This window comes from Athene noctua, chromosome 1 (assembly GCF_965140245.1).
Source record: "Athene noctua chromosome 1, bAthNoc1.hap1.1, whole genome shotgun sequence".
Lineage (NCBI taxonomy): Eukaryota > Metazoa > Chordata > Aves > Strigiformes > Strigidae > Athene > Athene noctua.
This window is the reverse complement of record NC_134037.1, coordinates 85,647,111-85,654,090: the sequence shown is the minus strand read 5'-3', so window position 1 is coordinate 85,654,090 and position 6,980 is coordinate 85,647,111.

Genomic DNA, 6,980 nt, shown 5'->3' with positions numbered 1-6,980 from the left:
TGAACAGAGGTAGATATGTTATAGCTTGCACAGAAAGATAATTTTATGGCTTCAGTATAAATACACTGGGACTTAATTTTAAATCAGCACCTGCTCCTACAGCCTGTGTATTTCCTGAAAAAAAGTAAAATTGACTCGATACCAGGATAGAAGACGGAAAACTAGCAGTTACTGAAGCAAGTCTGTCAGAGAAGCTGTCTGTACTCAGGCCATCATGTTCATTGGTCAAAGACGGGGAAGATAAAGGGACTGGACCGGAGTTTCGACAATATGTATAACAAGTAGAATAGATACAACAAAATATATTTCAATACATACTACAGAAGGCTCCGTCTCCCAGATCAGGAAAACATCTCCCCTAGATTGATACATACTTCCTTCTAGCAGATAAGGAAAACCTCTTCCTAGCCTTCCCCAGTTCTACTACTAACAGGCTTGCCTTACAGATCCCTTGATCTCTGCAACCCCAGTGCACACATGAGCTATCTAGAGGTCAGGGTACAGCGATAATAAATTCAGTGGGTTACACACCACCTCTCTGCTCTCAGCACAAACTTTCTGATTATGCTTGTGGCTAACATTAACCCACAGTGGCCATAAGCACTCTATTGCTTTTTAGCAGTGACCTATAACAGCTCTTCACAGCTTGTGCTATAAGACTTTAACCTGCTAAATGAGGGTAAAGGCTTCCATGACATGCCATCAGCAAAATCACCAGTATTTTAAGACTGCCACATCCCTGAAGTATGCTATAGAATGTACAGAGAAGCAGGAATCCATTTCCACCCAACAAACTGTTGGTTTCCCATAGTGCCTCTGTGGATGTGATTGCCAACTCACACATTGTGGGCAGCATGTTGTAGGGAGCTGAAGAAAGCTGCGGCTCCCTTGGTCAGGTCTTGCCAAGGCACAGCAAAGAACAGTGGTCCCACAGACTGCATCACAGTCATGTGTCCTTGCTAGTAGGTGAGCAAAGGTTGGCTGGGAAAGTCTGCATTGCAGCGTTACAAGAAAATTCTTAATAGACCAAACTTCCTGTGCAGCTCGCCAGTGCTTAAAGAAGTTCAGTCACTGCTTGGTCTTCAGCACGCTCCTGCTGCTGTCTAGGGATGTTGGGCAATTCCAGGAGATCTGTTTGTGTTACTGTTTTCTTTCTAAGGGTCACTGTCCAAAGGAATAAACTTGAGCGGAGCTCAAGGGCGCAAAAAGTTGCTTAGCTAGGCTGTCCCACTGCTGTTTGACTTGAAGTGAACAAAAGTAGATAACATGAAATATCTGGATTCTGCAAGTTGAACTGCTGCCCTGCTCCTGAGCAGAGAGGTCTAGACTTCTCATCTTTGATGTCACTTGCAAATAATGAATTTGCTGGCAAGACTGTTAGTGAATCACTGTGTGCTAAAAGCACTCCGTGCCGAATGACTCTCACTAGTGTGTAGTTCAAAGTCTTTCAGAAAGGGTTCTGCAGAAAAGAGCACTTCTAGGAAGTGAATAAAATAATTTAAGATTTTGTTAGATACAATCCATATTCATCTTTGATTTTATACTGTGGTAGTCCAGAGAGTTTGTTCTCAGTTACACTGGCAAGTTTTTCATTCTTTTGATGTTTCACCATTTCTTGGATTGTGTTTATTACAAATACCTGGCTCTCATGGTTTAAACCTGAAATACTGAGTAAAGTATCATAGCTGGACCTTAAAGTCTGTCCTTCTTCAAAAGTTGCTTTTCCCTAAAGTTATCTGAAAAATTGTGAGAGGCTGTTCCATCCTGTTCCACCCCAGCTGAGACACACCTGGAGAGGTTGACAGATAGGGAGGCCTCTTGCCAAACAAAAGAAAAGGAGATGGTATTCTGGTTCAACATTTTCTTTTGCTCTGCACTCCATGAGGTCTACAATTACAAAACTCAACATTTTGAAGGAAATAATTCTTGCTATTTCTTCTCAGAAACCAAGTGGGACAGAAATCTGCTGTTGAACAAGATCCATCAACTAGCTGGTAGAGAGTGGGTGTATTCAGACTCTCTGAATCAGACAAAAGGTAGAGATACTGTAGAATTCATGATGATTTAATTCACCTGGATTTGTCACAACACTTACACCTCCTCTTTCTTCATTTTGTGTTCTGCAGAAATACCAGCTCACATGCTTGCAGTCCACTCATTTCAATTTAAATGTTTTTCTGGAAAGGCAAATCCCCCTGAAGCCTTTAGTAGTGATGTGGCTATTAGAATAGAGAAATTTAGCTATGTGGTGTAAGCACACACCTTCTGTGTCTAATACTCAGGCCATTGCAATTCAGTGCGTTACATGATAAGATGTCACATTTCCTGATGAGAGATGGTGGCTGGGATCCTGAAAGGAATGGACATTCCCTTGGAACAGGTTCAGGAATCTGATTTAACTACAGGGCAGGCACCTAAACTAGTGCCTGCTCAACATGATGGATGAATTAGCCAGTAAATCCAAATTTCTCATTTGTCTTCGGATTCTGAAAACCTTATATTTCTGAATGCTACTACATTGCAGAGCATGAGCAGTACTTAGCCTTGGAAAATAGTGCTGATGGGATACTTCCATCCTTCACTCGGTGTGGGATCATCTCCAAGTCAAGGACTACGTCACCATCTTTGGGATCCAGTGTCTTTGTGCCATTCAACATTTAGCAACTCTGGCAAAAGCCAAACAGAGGGCTGGGAACCAGTTTTCTCAAGGGAAAAAATGTCCTTTCATTGTTGGGCTTTCTCTGTGCCTGGGCATGTTAGATTTCACTATTAATCCTGACACAGACCTTATACTCAAAACATGTCTAAATAAAGCCCTCATAATAAATCAGGATTTATTATTCTAATCTCATTTAGGTCATACAGTGGCGTACAACAGTACAAATGTAGGGCCTTAACCCATAATCCTTAAGGCAGCCAAAGCTTCCATTGGCTTCAAATAAAGTGATGCCTATGCATCAAGCGCAGGAACTCACCCGCACAAACTAATCAGAGTAATGCAAGTAGCAAGAAAACTGAAGTTTTATAATTTCAGCCAATACCTGACCAGAAGAAAATTTTCTAGAAGAATTGAATATGTTCCTCAGTGAATAGAGAATTGAAAAAGACAGATTCTGTGAAACAAAAGCATCAGAACATAAGTGCTTTTATTACATTTTGGTTTGTCTCTGTTAGGGTGGTTATACATAGATTTCAGGCTCTTGTGCAGATTTTCTCATTGCACAACACACAACAGGAACAGACTCAAGCTTGGAGATGCAGTCTGCATTCCAGACTGCTAAGAAAGTCTTGAGCACCCTGAAATTTCTGTCCATGCTGCGTGTTCCCTGGGGTTTAAAACAAGACTCAGCAATCTGTAAACCTAAGATTAAAAAGCATGAAAGGGATTTTTTGCTTTTCACTGTTTAAATCGTTCTTTGCAGCCTTCCATTTTCCAGATGCCTCCATAACTCAGAAGGCAACTTTAAAGCCATGTTAGCTCAAATACCACATATTCCCTCCTTTCCTAGCCTCCTCTGCTTTCTTTGACTCAGAGTTTACCCCCTTCTTTGCATCCCTCCCCAACCTCCACTGGAAAAACCCATAAAAGAAGCAATAAAGCAGTTAGGTATTTCCCTTCAGTGGGGATTCCCTTAGATGTATCAGTCAGATGGGTATGAGCTAACTGGAAAAGGGAAGTGGGCTAGATGTAGACTGACAACAGAGGGAGATGGATTTGACTGCTAAAGACCACCTGGCCCACTGTCTAGGGTTTTGTATCATCTGTGACACATCCTGGCAAGGAGCATGTATTCTCAAGAACCTTGATGACTAAAGAATAAAAGCCCATTTAAAAAGGGATAATTTTAGCCACATCCAGTAAAAGGAGTTAATTCGTTTTCTTCCTCTGCCTTCTGCTACTTAGACAATACTAAGTATCTGGTTCACAGCTAATAAAACCACACGTTAGATATCATCTGCTTCAGCCCTGATTATCTGCTCATTCAAGCAGCTGAGAATTCAGCTGTGGAAGCAAAGTCCTCAATCTTGCTCAATCCTTCTCAGGTTAATAATGCCTGGAGAGGGGTTTTTAACTGCAGTATCCTAAATCTACTCCAGTTGGTGCTGACATCCATACTAGTACAGAGGACTGTGCCATGTTAGGAAGTGGGCTTACAGATAGCCTGAGCAGCCTGATGTTTCCCTGCTTTCCTAAACTTGGCAAGGCTGTCCTCTGTGTGGTCGCTGCAGAAACTTTTTAGCCGTAGGGCTGTACCTGGAGCACCAACGAAGACATTTTTGTTGGTGAGGGGCCTACAGAACTCCATTCTGTATCCAGAATATCTTTATGGGATATAAAACCAGGGTGGAAAGGAGTAACCAGTGTGGCTGGAAGCAGAGCATGGTGTCTGGGACTGCAAGGTGATGTAGCTGTGCAGGGGAACAGAAAATTCCTGAGCTATGTGTCAAACCTCAGGGATGAATTCCCACAGGATGGGATTTCCTTGATCATTATTGAATGTGTTCTTAAGACATCTACAAAGACCCAAGAGACAAGTGTAACTCCTGGGCTAAAACCAAATAGCAAACAAACCTTTACAGCAAATTTGCATTCAACATTTAGCACACAAGATTCAGCCAACAGCACCCTTCCCTGCCCTATATGTGTGCAGCGTTTATATGCCGTATCCTAGGTTTGTATGTGTGTATTTGTGTCGTTACTTTCCTGCTGCCTTAGGACTCGTACAAGCTGTTAGCCTACACCTGAGGGCGAAGGACTCTGGCAGCTCCTCCAGGTTCGAGCAGGCGAAAGGAGAGAGCTGGCACCTTACCTGGCGGGGCACAAGGGCGTCCTCTGCAGCCCCCGGACCGGGCTGGCCCCTCACCCCCTCCGCGGTGCCTCTCCGTCAGCAGAAAGGAGGCAAAGACAGTCAGGGACCCCTCGCCTCAAGTCACCGGCCCTCGCCCCTGTCCGCCTACAGCAAGGGCCGCGGAGGGCTCGTTACTGCCCTGCCCCGCTCCGGGAACGGCGCGACCGGACACCCCTCTCGCCGGAAGGAGATGGAGGCACGAAGGCAGCCCGGGGCTCTGAGGGGGGTGATGCGGGGCGGTGAGCTGGCGGGCTCGGCGCGGCCCTGCCCCTCAACCGCGGCGGGCGGCGCCCTCGGCTCCCGCGTCCCTCGGGCCGGTGGCGCCGCGCGGCGGCTGCCCCCGCCCGGCGCGCTCTCTTCGGCACCGGCGCGCCCCCTAGCGGCGCAGGGGCACCGGCCCGCCGGGGCTCGGCCACCGGCCTGCGCGGAGGGCTGGGCACGGCCCCGGCCCCGGCCCCGAGAGGGGAAAGGGAGAAAGGCGAGAGGCTTTACCAGCTGCTTGTTGTTCGGGTTAAATTCCGGGTTTGGTTGGTCGGGGTTTTAAAATTTTTTATTATTTTTGTGACATTTAGGGCTCGCAGGCAGCTTGCGCTGACAAGGCTGGCGGCAGAAGCGGAGCTGGGGGCTGGACGCCGCCGCAGCAGCACCGGCCCTGCCAGGCCCAGCGCCCGCCCCGCGCGGTTACCTCAGGCTGCCGCCCCGGGGGGTGCGAGGGCCCTAACCCCCATGCTGGGGGTCCTTGGTGATGTTCCTTGTAAGGGCTGCCAAGCCTGTACGTACAGAATTCGGAATTAGACGGGAGCCAGGGGGGTAGGCAGGGAGTTGTCTCCTTTGTGCCGACCGGCCGAGAAGGACACCCGGGGCAGAAACTGCAGCTGCTTGCGCTGCCGCGCAGCACGGCGTGTCCCCAGGGCGTCTGCTCTTCTGTAATGCCTGCCTGTGAAAGTGCCTGTTTTCTGCATAAAGCTCCCCTGGAAGAGAAACAGAAGCTGTTACATCGGTTCGCGTCCTTCAGCCAGCTGCATTTAGCCAGGCGGTTTCCTGTCCCGACCAGCAGCTTTTCCAGATTTATCCCTGTTCCAAAGCAGTAACCAGCGTTGTTCACGCCCCTTGTTCTGTTAGCTTCTGCAGAATTTTATTTGTTTATGAACTGTGTCTCAGCTGCAGAAATCAGTTGAGCTTTATCCCCTCCGCCTTAGTATCGTTAAAACCTGTTTATGTGAAAAATAATAGTAGCTAGCTTAACAAAATGTTGGGTTTATCAGGGGAAAAGTGCCACGAATATATTGTATGTTTGCAAATGAAACTGCTTTTGCTTCTAACACAGTAAAATAAAGATAATTTAATGAATTTAATAATCATACCAACTATTTATGTTTGCTTATACTGCGACAGAACATTAAATGCATTAGACTTCCAATGGCCGAGCTGAATAAATTGCCCTCGTGGGTGAGGAGGCAGAGCAGAAAACTGTAAGAGTGTGAAAAAAAGTAGTAAAAAAAAAGAGGAAAGGAGAAAGTTTGAAGAGTGCTTGGAGAAAGTAAGTACTATACAGATCTCTTAACCTTTGGGGGATTTTTGTAAAAATCTTACAATCAAGTTGTTTGATGATATCACCAAGTGGCTAGCAAAAACTTTGTCTATCGCATTTCTTTTCATAAACCCGTGTCCATGTAAGTTTATTATATTAAATAAGTATCTTAGCTACAATTACAATTCCTTAAAAATCATATTTGACAATACATTTATAGTAAATAACAATTATAAAAATAGAAAGACACGATGTAGCTATATTAATATAAAATAATATGTAATTAAATAAAAATATAATTAAAACTGTAACTATTTATAATATATAATAACTAATAAGATATTAACAATTTAAAGATTAGGAAATGGTGAAATTAAGGTTGCCACCACAAGTTTTGTTTGAACCCCTTTGCAAGTGCTTTTGGTGTTAGCTTTCATGATTTTTTTTCCCCTGGGACCCTTGCTTCATTCAGAGGACAGAGTGGTAGTGCAGCAAGTGTTCTAGGAAGAACCAGAGCTGTTCAGAAGAGGTACAGCTGTTTGCAGGGTGTAAGATACATGCAAATTGGGGATTTGGTAAAATAAGGCTGTGCATAGTAA